The sequence below is a fragment of the Silene latifolia genome, chromosome 5 (genome assembly GCF_048544455.1).
Source record: "Silene latifolia isolate original U9 population chromosome 5, ASM4854445v1, whole genome shotgun sequence".
Taxonomy (NCBI): Eukaryota; Viridiplantae; Streptophyta; class Magnoliopsida; order Caryophyllales; family Caryophyllaceae; genus Silene; species Silene latifolia.
The window spans coordinates 76,448,374-76,468,691 of record NC_133530.1 but is presented as its reverse complement, the minus strand read 5'-3'; the positions used below and the strand labels follow the sequence as shown (position 1 = coordinate 76,468,691).

Here is a 20,318-nt window from a genome sequence, read left to right as displayed (position 1 = left end):
AACATCACGATATTCATCAGTCATCACCGTTAACAATTCCACCATCTCCATTTCCGCTCCATAAAACCTTCATCACCATTTTCATTCACCTTCAACAACACCAGCAACCCACACATCCGCATACATCACCCTCCCTGCTCTCAACCTTCTCTGTTCACGCATCAATCCCAGTAGCAACCCATCTCGCACCACCACTCTTGTACCTGCAATCACCACAACAGCCGCAATTTGAAAGAGGAAGAGATTCATTCCTTATTATTCCAATCCAAGTTTCAATCTTTATAGTTGTTGGTATAATTCTTCCTCGTATTTCTCTTATTTTTATTTGTTTACATCTTTATTGTTTGCTTAATCACTTGCCATTATATTATGATTGTTCTTTCTATTTTCATGTTAAAGTTTCCATCTTTTGCTTCCATTTTGATTAACATGTGTGAATAGTACCTTGCTAGGATGTAGGGTAATCCCTTGTAGTGATAAGGAGAAGCTTTTGACATGGATTAATGGTGATTGTTGGGTTGTTTACATTTGATATTTGTTATGCACTTAAGGTGTTTGTAGAATTGTCCAAATGAGTAATTTGAGTTAATTCTTCCAACAATCTATTTACTATTTGAGTGAGTAACTTGAGTAGTAACTAGGATTTGATAACAAGTTTTGAGTTAGATTAATTGAAAGAGTAAGTTGGTTAATTTTGGCTTACGTGTGGAATTCATATCGAGAGGTTAGAATTTACATGTTGTAACAACCCATATAACCATTAGTCCATGTCTAATTCCCTTCTCCACACTACTTGGGTGAACCCGACCGTCCTAAACTATTTAACCATCACCTTAATCATTTTTAATCGTTGTTTAGTTTTTACTTGCTTTAGTTAACATTATAGTCATTAGTATTATCTTAATTCATAGTTTAACATTAGTTTAATAATCATTTAATTCAACTTTGCTAGAACTAAACTAAGAAACAAACGATCAATCTAAGAACCATAATCCCGTCTCTGTGGATCGACCTCCTTACCCTACTACATTCATTAGTTAGTTATTGAGTTTACAAATATTGTTTGCATACCGAGGAGTACGACAAAATCGGTATCAAAATGGCGCCGTTGTCGGGGACAGTGATATTGGATTAGATAAATTGTTTGTTTCTAGGCTTAGTTTACTTTGCTTGCTTGTTTTTCCACCCTTGTCCTAGTGCGTTCTTTGCACTAGGACTATTTGAGCTCTTTTTGAGTGCTTGTATAGGTGTAATACCGGCTCTCTTGTCCATCTTGATCGAGATATTGAGAAGTCTTTCCGGGTAAGAATATGGTTAGCACTATCGGCTCTAAGGAGATCTCCACCTTCACCAAACCAACTACAAATACATCCACCTCCACCACCAACTCTCAACCAAACCATTCACCTAATCATTCACCAAGCCACTCTCCAAATCACTCATCCACTCATTCACAACATTCAAACTCACCTAGCCCACCAAATACACCAAGAACCAACTTTGTTGATAAATAAATGACGGACCAACCAATGGGTTACTACCATATACCAAATTCTAATCGGTCTTACTCGGCAATCAATTATGGAGTTCTTGCTCCTAATACTTTTGTGCTCCGTCATCATACAATCTCCTGTATTCAACAAGATATCTTTCATGGCTTGAAGAATGAAGATGCTCATGAACACCTTGTCTTATTCAAAGAAAAAGCGGGTATGATCAAGTACGATGGCATCACGGAAGAGCTAATTCTTCTTATGCTCTTTCCTCTTTCCTTGAAGGATAATGATAGAAAATGGTTGAATTCGCATGAACCGGGTACTTTCACTACTTGGGAAAGCTTGTCAAGGGCTTTTATCAACAAATTCAACCCTTCTTCAAAAACCGCTAGAATAAGACATGAAATCCAAACCTTCAAGCAACATAATCTTGAAACTTTGAGTGAAGCATGGGAAAGATTTAGAGACCTTCTTACCTCTTGCCCACATCATGGAATCCCCAAGTGCATGACAACTCAAATTTTTTTCAAAACCCTTGAGCAAAGGTTTAGGGATATTATTGTGGCGGCCTCCGGCGGCAACTTTGACAAGATGAGAAATGCCCAAATCACATAGATGATCCAAAACATTTCCGACATGGACATTAGCTATGGAGGTAGATAAGGTGACTATAGAAGAGAAAATGAATACAAGAGTGAAAGGCCTTCAAAGCTAGAATTGGAATACAAGGCCAAGTTGGATGAATTGTCAAAGAAGTTTGATAGTTTTTTGGTGGAGAAGAAGCATGAAAATGCTTATCATGAACAGAGACAAACTTACTCCAAGGTCTACTACATTCAAGAACCAAGGCCTCCACCTAGAAACTATCAACAATATGCTCCTACTTGTGAGAATTGTGGCGGTATCGGGCATTCATATAACACTTGCTCATCCTTTCCACATATTCAAAAATCCCAACCACAAGAAAGCTATCCGCCTCCACAATACCAACAACAATTCCAACAACAACCATACATTGAACACCCAAATTCCAACTCTTTTATTGAGAACTTGTTAAGAGAAATGGACACAAGGGCTAAGAAAAGAGAGGCTCAAGTCGACCAACAATTCAAAAGTTTGAAGACTGAGCTCACCAATGTCCAATCTCACCAAAGGACATTTGATTCTCACATAGCCAATCAATGAACTTCTAACATCCAAAGCAAGCCACATTCTTTGCCAATTCAAGGGCTTAACCCCAAGGATGGACTACCACTTCATCAACAAGTCTATTCGGTTACCTTGAGAAGTGGGAAAGAATTGGGAGAATCGATGAGGTTATTGAATGATAAACCCCAAGATGATAAGCATTTCGTCTTGGAAGAAATTGTGGTTGACAAAGTGGTTGATCGGGAATTCTTGATTGGTCTTGAACCAAATGAAGAAGATGAACTTGGCCCTCCCATATGGGACACTTATGAAGACCCATTGCAAAATGATAAGAGTGAGGAGGGAAGTTATGAAGAACTTGGGGCTTCTATTTGGGATGTCTATGATAATGAGGAAGACTCCCCACTACCACCTCCTTCCGAAACCTTTGAAGAAGAAATATGTGTCAATGACAAGTGTGGAGAAGAAGAAAAGGGTTGGGAAATGGAGTTTGATGAATTTGAGCTTGCCATATTTGGAGAGTTAAGGAGTCATGAGAAAAACTACGACATTTGTAGTTTTGACTCTAGTTTGGAAGAAATTGAAACTCTCATCTTCGGTAGTGATTCGGTTCAATTGAAGAGTCAAGAGAAATTGGACGAAAATGATGATATTATGAACCTCAATGTTGAGAGGTTGACCCCTCCACCTCTTATTCTTCACCACTCTCCTTGTCCTGATCACCATGTGGACATTTCCTCGTTCTATGAAGTTTATGAGATTCCGTCTCTCTCTCCTTCTAGCCACTACATTGAAATGAAGGATCCTATACACCAAGAGGATCCTAGAAATAATACCGAGAGGAGCAAGAGGAAGAACGGGAAGAAGCGTTGGAAGAGAGACCGGGTGCGGTTTGCTATAGCTTGGAGCTACCTGTGTCTAGTTGAGGGTTTTGCTAGAGCATTTGACCATCTCCTACGTGCCTTGAGTGACATGGATCATGCTACTTGGAGATTCAAGCAACAAAATTTTGCATGAGAGGTTTGGTGGAGTCCCTCAAGAACCACTAAATTGTATATATTCTCTTCCCTTACTTATACTTTACTTACATTTTAGTTCCCTCTCTACATTTGTTCCATTGAGGACAATGTCATGTTTTAAGTGTGGAGAGGGTTCATTATATAAAAACCATAAAAATTTGAAAATTTTGAAAAAAATCACACAAAAACGTGTATTTCATTTTCAAAAATTTAAAATCCAAAAATACGCAATTAATTTTCGAATTATCAAAAATACAAAAATAGGTTTTTATTTTTATTGCACTTTCCTTTCACAAAATCAAAAATTCCAAAAAAATTAATATTTCAAAAATACAAAAACATGTTCTTAATTTTGAAAAATTTTAAAAAATGCAAAAATATGTTATTTAATTTTCCATTCTCTCCCTACTTTAGTCCCATCGAGGACGATGTGCATCTCAAGTATGGGGAGAGAAATATCCACTTTGTGCATATTGTTTATTTTAGTATATATTTACTTGTTAATTTGAATTTGTTTTAAAAAAAGCCTAAAAATTGAATATTTTCAAAAATTTGCATTGTTTATATACATATTGCATTTGTCCTAACATTCTTGATTGACAACACATGTGAGCATCGGAGAAGACATTTGGTAAAATTCTTCCAATCGTTTCTCCTTTATCCTTCCTTTTCTTTTTGTATATAAGCATGGAGGGCGACGGGATATGTGATGTGGGTGTTCCCGTTGGGAACCGTTTTAGATATTATTGTGTTGTTGGTGTGCTGTTAGGACTAGAGATTATGTGCATTTAGACTAGAAATGTATATATGTGTTCACTCTTGCATTCACGTAGATTGTTCATACGTTTAGTAGCATTTCATACACGTTGCATCTTGTTTGTAAATATTTTCATAGGGGGTTTAAATATGGAGGGCATTGTTGGAATATGTGTCCTCCGACAATAATGCGATCACAACTGTTGATCATGATGATCACATGTTTAAGTCTCATTCTAAAGAATACAATTGGGAAGTAATATTTTACTGTCAACTGGTTCACACATATCGGTAATGATTGGCTGACTAGAGTTTGACATTACCTTGTGCGTACGTGGGTGGTGATCGATTGATCCCCTTAGGTCATGCCTAAAGGGTAACACTCTTAATTGATTATTTAATTGATCGTATGACGATACGGGTTAATTAAATTACTTAAAATTGACGGTCGACTTTGGAAGTAATATTTACGTGTCTCATTGTAATTTGATTAAATAAGATACGGTCTAAGTAATCGAATTATTTTATTGCTTAGATGAAATTATTGTTTACGGAAGCAATTGAACTGAATGAATAAATTATTATAAATACAAGATGTTGTGATTTATAATTGGTAAATTATTTTTGTTCAAGTAATTATGAATTACTAAGTCGATTTTGTATATGACGTATTTTTATTAATGCGTTGATTTTTAATATGTTAAAAATACATAACAATTTTACATGACATGTAACATGTGACAAATTGACAAATTGACAAAGATAAAATGGAATCCATTTTATCTTATTTGGACCGAAATAATGGGGTGATTTAGGATAAATATTATGTTGATTAATTAAGTGGAAAACATAATCATTCTTCCTAAACCTAGCCATGCAAACCTAGTGCCTCTTGTGAAGAACACCTTGCTCATGCATTGGCCCTAAAAACCCCTCCCTCTACCCGGTTTTGTCCAAGAGAAAACCATGGGTTTTTCCTTTAATTTTTACCTTATACACTACATCAAAAGTTAGTGCATTATTCATTCATTCAACTATCTAAAATAGAGTTTTAGAGAGATAAAATTCTTCCTCTTTCTCCCTTCTCTTAGCCGAATATTAAGAGAACAAAATAATATTTTTGGGTCAATTTTATTCAAATTAATATTGTTCTAGTATCAATAATATTAATTTTATTTAGAGGTTACCTTGGGTATTATTCTTTGGGAAGGATTCTATACTTGAATCCATGTTCATCCAATATTTGGAGAGCTCAAGAACAAGTGAGTAGGAGAACTCACTTGTGCCCAATAATCCGAAATATCCAATGTAAGAATGATGATTTCTTCTTTATCCTTATTTTTGTTTGCATGCATAAGATCAACATTTAATTTTATGACTAAATTAATTTGAAACATATTTGAATATGTTAAGTTATGAGATATAGATTACTAACAAGCGGTATCATGAGCCTTAGGTTGTTTGCATGCAAATCGGTTATAGTTTTTCCGAGTTATACGATTAACATATAAAACTTATAAATTTGTGTTTATTATGATATATCACGAAATCAATTATTCATGTTAAAGTTTCTGATCCTAAAATGTATTTAGGATATTTTGGTTAATTTATGGATTTTTATTGTTCATTTTATATAATAATGGCATTAAAAATGTGATTTTATGATAAAAATGTCATTTTCGGACTAAAATTAGCTAAACTTCGAATTTTTCAGTGGTTTTTGGATATGTTTTCACATATATTATTTTTATAAGACCTGTAAATTTTCATAATTTTTGGAGTTCTTATGCTCGAAATATGTATTTTTCATGATAAAAATCGAATTTAAATGAAAAATGGGTTAATATGAGATAAATTTCGAATCTGGTCATAGAAATTTAGTATGTTGTCACATGCAATTTTACAAGATGTGTGTAAAATAATTGGCTATAATGAAGTCTTTATGCATGATTTATGAATTTTTGGATGAAAAATAACATAAATAGTGACTTAATTAGTGAATAATTGCTAAAACATACTTCATGACTAAGGAAAAACGTCACATGTTGCATTTTATTACCTATTTAAGATCTAAATTGAAAAGTTGATAAATATAATTTTTCTCATGTTTTTATGATTATATTTGATAAATCCGATAAACTGCAACAATGTTTTTCCCGATAAATTTTCGAAATTTTAACCTAATTTTTTTGAACATTATGAGTGTCATGGTATTTTTCCAGAATGTTCATGAGTTTAAATTTCAAATTTTGAATTTATTTGAAATTTTTATGATTTATTTGGAGTTTATGGCATTTTATTCTAATTTTGAGTCCATTAATGAACAAATTTTAAGAAATAAAAGTTAATTATTGTCAATATGTTAGTGGAGACTAATTTTGAGTCCTAAGTTGGTTAGGGTAATTAACTTGTGCATAAATATGATTTTATGTAATTATAGTGATTTTAAAAGGTTGAATCACGCAAATCCGTAAAAACCGTTTAATATACGATATTGGCTCCTTAAAGGCGATTTAGCATAAAATTGGGCATGTTTATACATATTATAATGCTGCATTTTATTTATGATTGTCATAATTTTATTTTATGTAATTTTGAATTATGTAATTTTACTTAGTATGGCCTTAGTTTTTAATTGGTATTACCCGAAATGTATGGGAATATCGATTCGGTTGTAATTTATTGTGATCTCGTATCACCGTTTTGTAATTTAATAGATTTATTTTATTTTAATTACAAATGTATAATAGGAAATTATGTAATTTGTTATGTAATTTATTTATTTCGGAGTTCCTTGAAGACGGTGTCACTCAAGGAAGACGATACATAAAGACGGTGTTACCTCGAGATGCGTGCCAAAACCGAAGTTCAAGGGACCGATGGAGTTGGTTTCCGAATATGTAATAGTTAATTAGATTTTCTATTTTAGGAAGGCCATACTAGGCTTTAATTTATGCTTTGCATTTTATTTATATGTCACATGCATCGCTAAATCGCCATAACTAAAACATGCATTGTCTTTTTAATCGAGTTTATTGACCGTGTCAATTAGAATTATCGTAGTTCACCGCTTTAGTTCACTTAAAACGTGATAGATAATAAATTGACATGACCTCTCGCTAAAATAATCAATTGACATAGCCTTACCAAAAAGTAGAAACCATGAAAACCTATTTCATGAGGGAGTGCACTCGGCTTTACCGGGGTACAAACCTTGTTACGTAGGGGAAGTGGGTGATAAATGTCTACCCACCGAATTTATAAAGATGAGGGTTGTTTTCGGCTTTACCGATGCCCAAATTGATGTAAATTTGGATCATGGACACATTTATTCGAAATTTGGGTTGAACTCAACGAAAGTATTCTCGACGGTTGCCGGATGTGTTTCGGGCTAAAGATAAACTTTAATGTAAATTTATCGACCAAGAGTTCTAAAAGTAGAATCGATTAAAAGGTTAATCCACCGAGTTATATTGATAAGGGTTGTTTTCGGCTTTACCGATGCCTAAATTAATATGAATTTGGGTCTTGGAATCATTTATCAAAGTTAGGTAGAGGTCACTAGATAAATGCAATAAAACTTGTTTAAATTAATTTTACGAGTATTATTTTTTTTTTGAAAACGACATATGTTTTATTCCTTTAATATTCGTTTTGTAGATCGCATATATTTCTCATAACAAATGGCCACTCCAAACACCAACGCCACACCTCTCACTAATACTTCATGGCTCCGATCCTTCATGGATCGTTGTAAACTTGAAAAGAATGGGTCAAATTTCTCCGATTCGGATGCCCAACTCAAATTAGCCGCCCAAGGTGACGACAAGCTTCGTTACCTCACCGAGGCCTCTCCACCCGAACCTAATGCTAGGTCGAGTGTCGCTACTAGGGAAGCATATGAGGCTTACCACAAGGAGTCCGCCGCAATGAAAAATGTGTTGATCTTTGCGATGGAGGCGGATCTCCAAAGGAGAGCCTTTAAGATGGGCACCGCTAATGAAATCTATTCCAAGCTTGTGACAATGTTTTCACAAACTCCGCGGATCGTCCAATATGAGGCGGCCGCGGCATTCTTTGATCTCGACTTCAAAGAGGGCCAAAAGGTTAGCCCTCACGTGCTCAAATTAATGGAGCTAGTCGAGACTTTGAAGATTCAAAAGGTTGAAATCCCGAAAGAACTCATTGTAGATAGGATTCTACATTCCTTATCCAAAGTCAAGGCATATGTTCAATTCCGGGTGAATTTTAACATGCAAGACAAGGACGTGTCTCTTGAAGAGTTGCACAAGTTACTTGTGCAAGCCGAAAGAGACATGGGGTTAAATGTTAACCCACCTAAGGATGTGCTTAACATAAGCACCAAAAGCAAGGGGAAGTTCAAGAAGAATGGGAAGAAGGGTAAGAAGCAAGCTCCTACTTTCACCAAAGCTAAGACTTATGAAGCTAGCACTTCCAAAATCAAGAAGGGTCCTCTTGATAAATGTCATTATTGTAATGGTGTTGGACATTGGAAAAGAAATTGTTCCAAATATCTTGGTGACATTAAAGCTGGAAAGATCACTCTAGTAGGTAAATGACTATCCTTTCTTTTATGTTTCTAATTCAACTATGGTATTGTGATACAAAGTTGTGATAATGTATCCCCTTTTTTTATTGTAAATAGGGCCTCCACCAAGCAAGGACAAGGGAAAAGAAAAGCAAGCTTGAGAAACCATCAAGAAGCTAGGAGTAGCTTCCATGAAGCTTGGCTTTTTATTGTCTTATTTTAATTTATGTTTCGGATTTTTAGAACCTTTTGATTTCCGTGTTCGACATGGAAATGTTTGATCCTTTCTAAAACAATTGTTGTATTTTGGATTATGGTGGCTTGGTTTGCAACCCAAGTCACCCGTTTTATCGTATTTTATCCTTGTTCTAAAAATTCGTCTTTATATGCTTGCTCATAGAAACATATGATCATTCACTTAAAATGATCTAATGGACAATTATAATGATGGGATTCATTATATGTCCACAAGCTTAAAGCTTGTGTATGATCAATTATAAAGTGATATCGAGTTGATGAACTCTCTTTAAGGAATGTCAATCACCAAGTACACTTATCAAATCTAAAACAATTAGTCAACCTATGAGATAGTCCTCCTTATACTTCAAAAATCATTATTTGTGTCTCATATGCTATCTTTGAATCTCTAGCGTATTCATTCTAAAGATAGAGTGGGAGAAAATGAAGACACAAAGGACACCTAGCAAGATTTGTGTACTTGTGTAAATGAGATCTACATAAGAAAGAATGATTTGTATACCTATGCAGATATTATACACGAATAGATGAGATCTATGGTCTCGAATAAATGAAATCTACATGACAAAAGGGACCAAGTGAAGTAATCAAAAGAATATGTTCTCAAGATAACTACACGAGGAGACCAAAAGAAAGTTTCGGAATAAGAATGACTAATGTAAAGTCTTAACAAGAGTTTTGACTAGTTTATGAACAACATTTGACCAATAGTTTCAATATTGATATTTACTTAAGAGCCTAAATAAATCAAAGTTGCATCCTCAAAAATAAATGAGATTAAAGTTGCAAAGAATGATATGCCGATATCCACAAGAGCTAAGTTAAGTATTAACCACGCTAATGTCATTACTTAACCTCATTATGAAAATGAAATGGTTAAACCTCCTTCCGAAAATGGTATTTTGAGAAGGACGTATATTAGATATAAGTCACATTTAAATAATGACATTGCTACGCATCATTATAAAATGAATGAGTTAGAGATTAAAATCTCTTTCCATAAGGTTAAGATTGAAACCTCTTCAAAATAGGTATTTTGAAACGATATGCTGGGAGCATATATGGTTTTATCTCAATAACTTGGCAAAGCAAAATATATTTCAATACTTGAAATGTTTCGATTGAGTAGTCAAATGCGAAACATATGGAATTAAGTGGGAGTTGGAAATTATCATGTGAAGACATGGAATTTAGTGGGAGCAATCATCTTGTAAAAGTTTATAACTCATTACTCATTGAGAATGACGAGCTAATACTTTCTTTCACAAAGAAGTATTTGAGTTTTCAATTCTGGATGAAAATGGACTATGATGAATCCAATCACATCATGAGATGTTGGATAGGTATTGAGATATACACATCAAATCAACGAGAAACTTAGGTTATTCATGTCAATGAAAATGGAATTGCCATTAGCAGTCATGGTCGTTCATTGAACCTAAGAATGGTTGATCACATGATTATTAGTTACTAATGTTTTCGCCATTAGAATAATCATGCACATGTCCAATAATAATGAATCATATGCATAAGAGCATGATGATTCATTGGCAAGCCATAGAAGAATCGTCATAAATTCTCGAGGAGAATCCGATGAGCGATTTCAGTGTTGACAGAACACTGTTATGTGTCAAGAGGTTGCACATATTAAAGTTCGAACACGCGTAAGGATTTATGAAAATCCTAAGCTTTTCAAGCTAAAAGGAGAAATAAGAAGTTTGGAAAGATACTTAGTTGAAGTAAGAAGTTACTCAAAACTAATATTTTCTAATATGCTAGGACTTGTGAGAAGTGCTAGGCTAATCATCTTGACAATTGTTGCAAGACTCTACAAAACATATACCTAGTGCATTGTGAGTTGGTAGAACACTTGACCAGTGCAAGTTATATCATCCACCACAAATTCGTTGGTTGTGTGATAAACAACCAGAAAGTTCTTTCAAGATAAAGAACCCAAACCGAGGTTGGGAACCTATATATGTACTTGGTAAGGTTCATGCTATAAGAGATAACATGAATATAAAGGATAATGCAATATAAGAAGTTTGAACACATGGGCACATGGTATATTAAACTTTTATTGCAATCGACTAGTGTTTACACACTTACGATATGCATCACAAGGTTGTAATATGGTATTGACTACCTGAATGTGATGTCAACATTTGTCGTTTGAGTTATTATTAACTCACCTTATACTTTGTTACATCCAAACGGGTTGTAGAGACAATTGAACCCCGTTAAAGTGAACGCGGAATAGCATGTATTCGCCCATAGTTACTTACATGAGGTGACGTCTCGAAGTGACTAGAGTGTGATGCGATTGATGGCAAGTTCAAGTGCCATAGAGTCATATGAGAATGACTAGTCGATCACATAGGCAGACTGTTAGGAGCACTTTGTCGGGCCTTATGACCGCTTATAGAGTTTTGGCAAATTTATATATCCTGGTCGTGGCGAGAGCTACTATAGTATTCTAATGAGTCGATTCTTTTGACTAAAGACTATTCGCCTAAGATGGCACAATTTCAGATTAACTTTGATTTGTGTTACTACGACCTTCGTAAATGGGGTAAAATGGGCATACTTTGGGTTATGATGGCTGTGGCTAGTCGAAGGGAATAAGTGCGATAGGAATTGTCCACCCCTAGTCAGGGTTATAACAATATCTCAGGGCCACTCGAGGAGTAATGAGCTGGAAATGCGTGGCCACGCTCGGAAGATATCTATGGTAGATAAATCCGGTCAATCAGTTATTCTCCAGATCGAGGAAACCACTCTCGATATGATCACTTGCAAGTACGACCTGAAAGACACCTTGCATTGAGTAGGAGATAGTAATAGGACAAGAGAATTGGTGACGCGCACTTGTCGAGGACAAGTGGGAGATTGTTAAAATATTTGTCCTCCGACAATAATGCGATCACAACTGTTGATCATGATGATCACATGTTTAAGTCTCATTCTAAAGAATACAATTGGGAAGTAATATTTTGCTGTCAACTGGTCCACACATATCGGTAATGATTGGCTGACTAGAGTTTGACATTACTGTCGTGCGACGGTGGTGATCAGTTGATCCCCTTAGGTCATACCTAAAGGGTAACACTCTTAATTGATTATTTAATTGATCGTATGACGATACGGGTTAATTAAATTACTTAAAATTGACGGACGACTTTGGAAGTAATATTTACGTGTCTCATTGTAATTTAATTAAATAAGATACGGTCTAAGTAATCGAATTGTTTTATTGCTTAGATGAAATTATTGTTTACGGAAGCAATTGAACTGAATGAATAAATTATTATAAATACAAGATGCTTTGATTTATAATTGGTAAATTATTTTGGTACAAGTAATTATGAATTACTAAGTCGATTTTGTATATGACGTATTTTTATTAATGCGTTGATTTTTAATTTGTTAAAAATACATAACAATTTTACATGACATGTAACATGTGACAAATTGTCAAATTGACAAAGATAAAATGGAATCCATTTTATCTCATTTGGACCAAAATAATGGGGTGATTTAGGATAAATATTACGTTGATTAATTAAGTGGAAAACATAATCATTCTTCCTAAACCTAGCCATGCAAACCTAGTGCCTCTTGTGAAGAACACCTTGCTCATGCATTGGCCCTAAAAACCCCTCCCTCTACCCGGTTTTGTCCAAGAGAAAACCATGGGTTTTTCCTTTAATTTTTACCTTATACACTACATCAAAAGTTAGTGCATTATTCATTCATTCAACTATCTAAAATAGAGTTTTAGAGAGATAAAATTCTTCCTCTTTCTCCCTTCTCTTAGCCGAATATCAAGAGAACAAAATAATATTTTTGGGTCAATTTTATTCAAATTAATATTGTTCTAGTATCAACAATATTAATTTTATTTAGAGGTTACCTTGGGTATTATTCTTTGGGAGGGATTCTATACTTGAATCCTTGTTCATCCAATATTTGGAGAGCTCAAGAACAAGTGAGTAGGAGAACTCACTTGTGCCCAATAATCCGAAATATCCAATGTAAGAATGATGATTTCTTCTTTATCCTTATTTTTGTTTGCATGCATAAGATCAACATTTAATTTTATGACTAAATTAATTTGAAACATATTTGAATATGTTAAGTTATGAGATATAGATTACTAACAGGCATATGTCGTTAATGATGATAATTTGTTTTGCCCGTGTCATTTCCCTCTTGATAGCTCGCACCTCTTGATGACACATGCTAAGCTCTTTGCTTGCAAAAACCCGGAAGTCTAGCTTAACAACCAAGTTTCGACCAACTTGTGAGACCGTATTAGGCCCGAGACTTGACTTAGGACCGACATGGCTACTCAAATGTGAGGATAGAGCCTCCATATGGCCGGTCCATCAAACCGGTTTCATTTAGGTCATGAGAGTAGTCTCCTTGCGTGGTGTGTCATGTCAAAACGCATAAGTATGGAGCTCTTTCCTTGATTCCGTAGAAGTGTTGATGTGCATATTGAGACGATTTTGTTTAAATAAAGTAGCCTCTCATAGCCAAATAAAGTTATTTTTCACCCATTTGATCATCTTTCCCTTGTGTTCACCCAATTTGTGCCTAAGCCTTTTCATTTCATTTGCCAATAAAATAACTACATTCCATAAACATCTCACCCTTGTTGAGTAGTCCGTCTTTGTAGTTGTTTTGAGGAGTATAATTGGGTAGGAAATTTGATTTGTTTTGAGGTGAACGGTCCTAATTATCACAAAAGTGAAATAAAACTTGATTCTTGGACAACTTTTGCATCTTTTGGGGAGGTTGCAAGTGAAAGAAAAGAAAGAGAAAAAATGAAGAAGAAAAACAAATAGAAAAAGAGAAAAAATGAAATGAAAAAGAAAAATAAAAAGAAAAAAATGTATATTTTGTGCCAAATAAAGGGTTGGTAATATGCAAATCGAGTTTTGCTTTGAAGAGGATTGAATAATTTTTGGAAATGACAATCTTGTCATATTTCCTGAAGGAATTCGTTTGCATTGATTGAGTTTAGTGAACTGGTTAGATGTGTCGACTACTCAATCCGATAGCCTCACATGTCATAAAACGGTGTTTGCACCGATCCCTTTTCATCTAACCCAAGCCCCATTACAACCCGGTTGTCTCTCTTGTATGTGCATCATTTGACATTTCCTTTGCGGATATTGGATGGAGTACCATATTAGAATGCGGGCATGCTTCACAAGTCGATTTAGGAGAGTGATTTTGGCTACTTTTTGTCACATGAATCACCCCGTTCTTTCATTTGTGTGACTAGTGAAACCCGTGAGAGTCGGTCTTTGGTCTCCTTTTGGTCAACGGTTAGAAATTAGGTCGAATCTTGCGTGTGTCGTGTCATTCTTGGGAGTATAGCGAAGTACTTCCCCTTTCCCGCCTAGAATTTGTTTCTAAGGCACCCCGTGTTGTCAATGTTGGTTACTTGAACTAGAATTAGGGAGTCGACACCTTGGTAAGACCCGGAGACGACATCCTCCACTAATGACTCTCTTTGTTCGGTTTTTGAAAGCAAAACGGCCGCTTAGATGAGGAAAGCGGTTCGACTTTTTGTAGATGCATCCAATGTTTGTTCCATGCTTCATGATAGGATGTATCCATTTTTTCCGCAAGCCCCCACTTGCCTTGCATCGGAATGCATACCTCATTGCGTTTTGGTGCGAGTTGAAGGGACGGAGAAGGACCGTTAATTGCCTTTTATAGGATATTAGTAGTTTAGTTAGTCATTTCATATTAAGGGTCTCGGTCTAGTTTAAATGAGCTTACTCGAGGACGAGTAAGATTTAAGTGTGGGGAGATTGATATCGTCCTAATTTAGGACGATTTAGCCCCGTATTATTCTCCTAATTTAACTCAATTTTGTGCGTTTCATTGTTTATAGCTCATTTAAATTAGTAATTTATAACAATTAGTCGACGTAGTCATATTTATTAATTAGTCAGATATTTATTTAATATTATTAATAATATTATTTTATTATAATAATTTGTAGGTAAGGCGAAATAATAAAGAGGAGATTCGGTTGAGAATAAATCAAGGCGGAATTGAGACGAGTCAAGACGGAGTCAAAGAATGACGGGTCAAAGCTACAAATTAAAGAGTGGAAAACAAAGGTCAACCTTTGACCTTTAGTTACCAAAGATTCATCATCCCGCACATCCCATCTGCTCAGCCCAGTCACCTTCATCCCGCCATACCCGCATCTCCCCTGCAATTCAACCATCATCACCAGCTAACACCAATTCGCAAACCAAATTGCCATTTTCATCCACTTAGATTACCAACAAACACCAACATCACGACATTCATCAGTCATCACCGTCAACAATTCCACCATCTCCATTTCCGCTCCATACAACCTTCATCACCATTTTCGTTCACCTTCAACAACACCAGCAGCCCGCACATCCGCATACATCACCCTCCCTGCTCTCGACCTTCTCTGTCACGCACTGATCCCAGCAGCAACCCATCTCGCACCTCCACTCTTGTACCTGCAATCACCACAACAACCTCACTTTGTCCACCATACCAGCCACAAATTCGTCCCTCAACCACTACCTTAAAAATTAGACTAGCAATTAGATTAGAAATTAGTTTACCTTTCTCTCAATATTGTAAGATAAGAACATCTCCAATTAATTTGCCCTTTAATCAAAGTTGTAATCTTTCTTCCAAATTAATGTAATCCATCTTTAGTTTATTCAAGTTCTTTAATTTTCAATAGTATACATTTAGATTAGTGGGTTGCAATTTGAAAGAGGAAGAGATTCATCCTTATTATTCCAATCCAAGTTTCAATCTTTATAGTTGTTGGTATAATTCTTCCTCTTATTTCTCTTCTTTTTATTTGTTTACATCTTTATTGTTTGCTTAATCACTTGCTTTTATATTATGATTGTTCTTTCCATTTTCATGTTAAAGTTTCTATCTTTTGCTTCCATTTTGATTAACATGTGTGAGTAGTGCCTTGCTAGGATCTAAGGGAATCCCTTGTAGTGATATGGAGAAGCTTTTGGCATGGATTAATGGTGATTGTTGGGTTGTTTACATTTGCTACTTGTTATGCACTTAAGGTGTTTGTAGAATTGTCCAAATGATTAATTTGAGTTAATTCTTCCAACAATCTATTTACTATTTGAGTGAGTAACTTGAGTAGTAACTAGGATTTGGTAACAAGTTTTGAGTTAGATTAATTGAATGAGTAAGTTGGTTAATCTTGGCTTAAATGTGGAATTCATATCGAGAGGTTAGAATTTACATGTCGTAACAACCCATATAACCATTAGTTCATGTCTAATTCCCTTCTCCACACTACGTGGGTGAACCCGACGGTCCTAATCTCTTTAATCATCGCCTTAATCATTTTTAATCGTTGTTTTACTTGCTTTAGTTTACATTCTAGTCATTAGTATTATCTTAATTCATAGTTTAACATTAGTTTAATAGTCATTTAATTCAACTTTGCTAGAACTAAACTAAGAAACAAACGATCAATCTAAGAACCATAATCCCGTCTCTGTGGATCGACCTCCTTACCCTACTACATTCATTAGTTAGGTATTGAGTTTACAAATATTGTTTGCATACCAAGGAGTACGAAAAACTCGGTATCATACGTCTCTGTTTTTGTGCCAAAAATCAGAGGGCACCGTCTTATCTCAGTAGAAAGTTCAATTATACCCAGGCACTGTTAATGGTCGAATTATTCTATTAGGAAAGCGGAGTCTATTCGGTGCGGTGTTATTATTGTCAATTCCAGTTCGTGAAAATCATTTTCCTAACATCATGTGCATTGTACAAGCATGGAGGCAAAATTTTAGTAGTTAGGCCATGTTTATTTAGATTTAAAGTCACACCTTTAAGTACAATTCACCTCTTATAAGTTCAGTTGAAAAAAGTTAAACTTCTACAAGTTCAATTCAGAAAAGTTAAACTCCTATAAGTGTAACACCCCCATTTATTTAGGAGTCTTTAACTAGACATCCCAAATAAATGAAAGCTTTACCATCTCGGTTTCCCGAAATAGTGAATAACAAAGTACAACAAACCAAAGTACTTTAAGTAAAATTTTAGCGAATACATGTTTATTACAATTTAACCAAGTTAAACTTAATATAAAATAAGATACAACTCGCAACGGAAATAAATGAAGTGATTTAACAATCTATGTGGTCTAGATTTCTAGGTAGACTGGTCAAGTCCTCACGCATCCCGAGGACGAAGTTTATTTTTAGGAGGAAGGAATGTGATACAAATGTTTTGAGTTATTATTGTGACATCTTGTGATAAGATTAGTATAGTTGATAATCGTAAATGGATAATTGTGTATCATAAGTTGGATGGTGCTCGGTTGTGTGGATGTTTATACATATTATTATAGTAGCTATGGGCGAACTTCGGGACGAAGTTCATTTTAAGGGGGGGAAGACTGTAATACCCCGTAGTTTAATAATAATTTATGAGAATAATTTATGTAATTTAAATAATTAATTAATGGCAATTCTAATAATATTTGCAAATAAGACGTTAATTGAATAATAAAGTAAGTATAAGCAAGTCGGGAATTGGGCTTGGCTAGTAATAAGGCCTTGGACCGTGTGAATAAGGTAAGTGGGCCGATTATATTTGGCCTAGTATGAGCATGGTCGGGAATTATTTCGGGATTTAATAATAATATAAATGAGGAGAATAATAATAGGCAAAGGTAATAATAATTATAATGTTAATAATCCTCAATAATATTTGTGTTATAATAAAATTAGTAAAGGAAGTATGTAGTAATTCTACTTATGGGAAGGCTAATATAATATGTAATAATAATAATAATAATAATAATAATAATAATAATAATAATAATAATAATAATAATAATAATAATAATAATAATAATAATATAATTTATAATCGTAATAATAATAATATGGTAATTCCTAATAATAATTGGAATAAGGCAATAGTTTCCTAAATGGTCTCATATACTCTCTAAATTTAGACTATCAATGTCATGATATATGAAAATAATTCATAAAAGAAGAAGGAAGAGATCTAAAAGAAAGAAGAATAGAATTAAGGAAGAGAAAAGCAAAGGAATAAACTTTTATTATCACCTCAAGGTAATACTTTAAGATCGTCTCATGTATACACTTCGCTTCATTATAACTTATTATTTAGACCACCATAGTACTTGCTTTGACCGTGACTGTGACCATGGACCACCAGGGAGTAGCTGGAACTCCGTTTGACCACAAATGACTGGCGGGAAAGACGTGTTTTTATGGGTTTTCGTGTAGGTGTTTGAAGGTGTTTGTACCGTAGGTTATATGGGTTTTTGACCCTTTTTTAGTGTGACCTAGACCTGACCGTGACTTGGGTTTAAACCAGGGGTGAAAGTCGACCACCGTGGTAGTGTCGTGGTGGTCGGAGTTGGAGGATTGTGGCGGTGGCGGCTGGAAACACGTAAAACAGGGGATAACGGGTTTGGGATGTTGCTGTCGGGTTTGTGTGTTGCTTTGGAGGTGTTTTTGGGTCTAGGTGATAGGAGGACCACCCCTGGAACCACCAAGGAGCAGCGATGAGGTTGGTGGTGGCCAAAGGTGGTGGGGAGCAGTGTGGGTGTGCTGTAGGGCTGGTGGAGGATGGCGGGTTAAAGAGGGGGTTGCAGCTAGGTTGTGTCGTGGTGTAGAGGGAGAGAGGGGAAAAGTGGGGCTTCTGGTGTCAGGAGGCTGCCAGGTTGCTAGCGGTGGGGTCCACGGGCTCACGTAGTGGTGATAGTAAGGGTGTTGGGTGTTTGTTGTATTGATTGTGTAGGGTTTGAGGGGCTTGTCTAGGGCGTGTTTATACGGGTTGTAGGGGATGGCTAGGTTGTTGGTTAGTGGTCATCGGGATGTGCCCTGGTGCGGGCTAGGAAGTGGCAGGCTTGGGTTGAGCTGATGGTGGCTAGGGGAGTCGTGAACGACGGGTTTTGGTGGGGTGTTGAACACGGTTTTTGACGTGTTGTATAGGGTTGTGTTTGTGGGAGTTTTCACGGGTTGTGTTTTGTGTATGGGTTGGGTGTTTGATTTATTTTATTATTAAGACGGGTTTTTAGGTAATTATTTACACGGGTTTTGGGTGTATTGTGGGATTTGTTTAAAGACGGGTTTTAATAAATAATGAATGGGTAATAATAATCTAAGCAATATAATTAAAGATAATTAATTCAATTGAGTAATTATTAATTATAATATTTATGTTAGATGACGATTTGTGAAGAAATTATAATCGTGTTCGGATTGCTTTAATTATTTGGACTACTTGAACTGCTTAATTGGAATTGCTTGTAGGTAGGGATAAATCATACTCAACTCTTATTCGATGATATTTGGTGTAATGGATGGCTTATGTTATTGTGGAATTGATCATATGTCTATTGTGTTGGTTGATATTATCGTATTTGTTGAAAGGGAGAATTATATTGCATTGTGTTAGTTGATATTAATAATTGTGATGAGGTGATTTAAATTGTTGTCGTTTATTGTGAATGTGGAAATTGTGAAAAGCTGTGCGACAGCCAGATGTACGTTGTTGAGGGATTTTGTATTCTGGGGTGATGGTAATCAGATGTACGTTGTTGAGGGATTTTGTACTCTGGGGTGATGGTAATATGTACGTTGTGAGGGAGGGGTACTATTACATAATGGCGGTACGTTGTTAAGGGAGGGGTACCAAAGTAATGTGAGCACGTTGTTAAGGGAGGTGTGCTAAGTCATGGAAAGGAGCACGTTGTCAGGGACTTGTGCTATGTGAATGGAAATTGGATTGCCTATCGTATGTTCTTGTTGTTAGTGTTTATCCCTACTCAACGTCGTGGTTGGCAGTGTATTCGTTAACACATGTGATGAACCATAATGGGGAGCATATTTGACAGGTACTAAAGAGATTAGCTGACTTGAGAACTATGGGATGCGTGAGAACTTGGTCAGTCTACCTAGAAGTCTATACCACATAGATTGTTAAATCACTTCATTTATTTCCTCTGCGAGTTGTACCTTATTTTATATTAAGTTTAATTTGGTTAAG

General features: G+C 35.4%; 1 non-coding gene across 1 annotated transcript; it reads right to left on the bottom strand.

Annotated features, from left to right (window-relative positions):
- Positions 1–1,886: 1,886 nt before the first annotated feature.
- On the bottom strand, positions 1,887–1,993 carry LOC141658092 (small nucleolar RNA R71). Its single transcript, XR_012548999.1, has one exon. It is a non-coding gene; the product is annotated as a small nucleolar RNA R71 (small nucleolar RNA).
- Between the last annotated feature and the right edge of the window lie 18,325 nt (positions 1,994–20,318).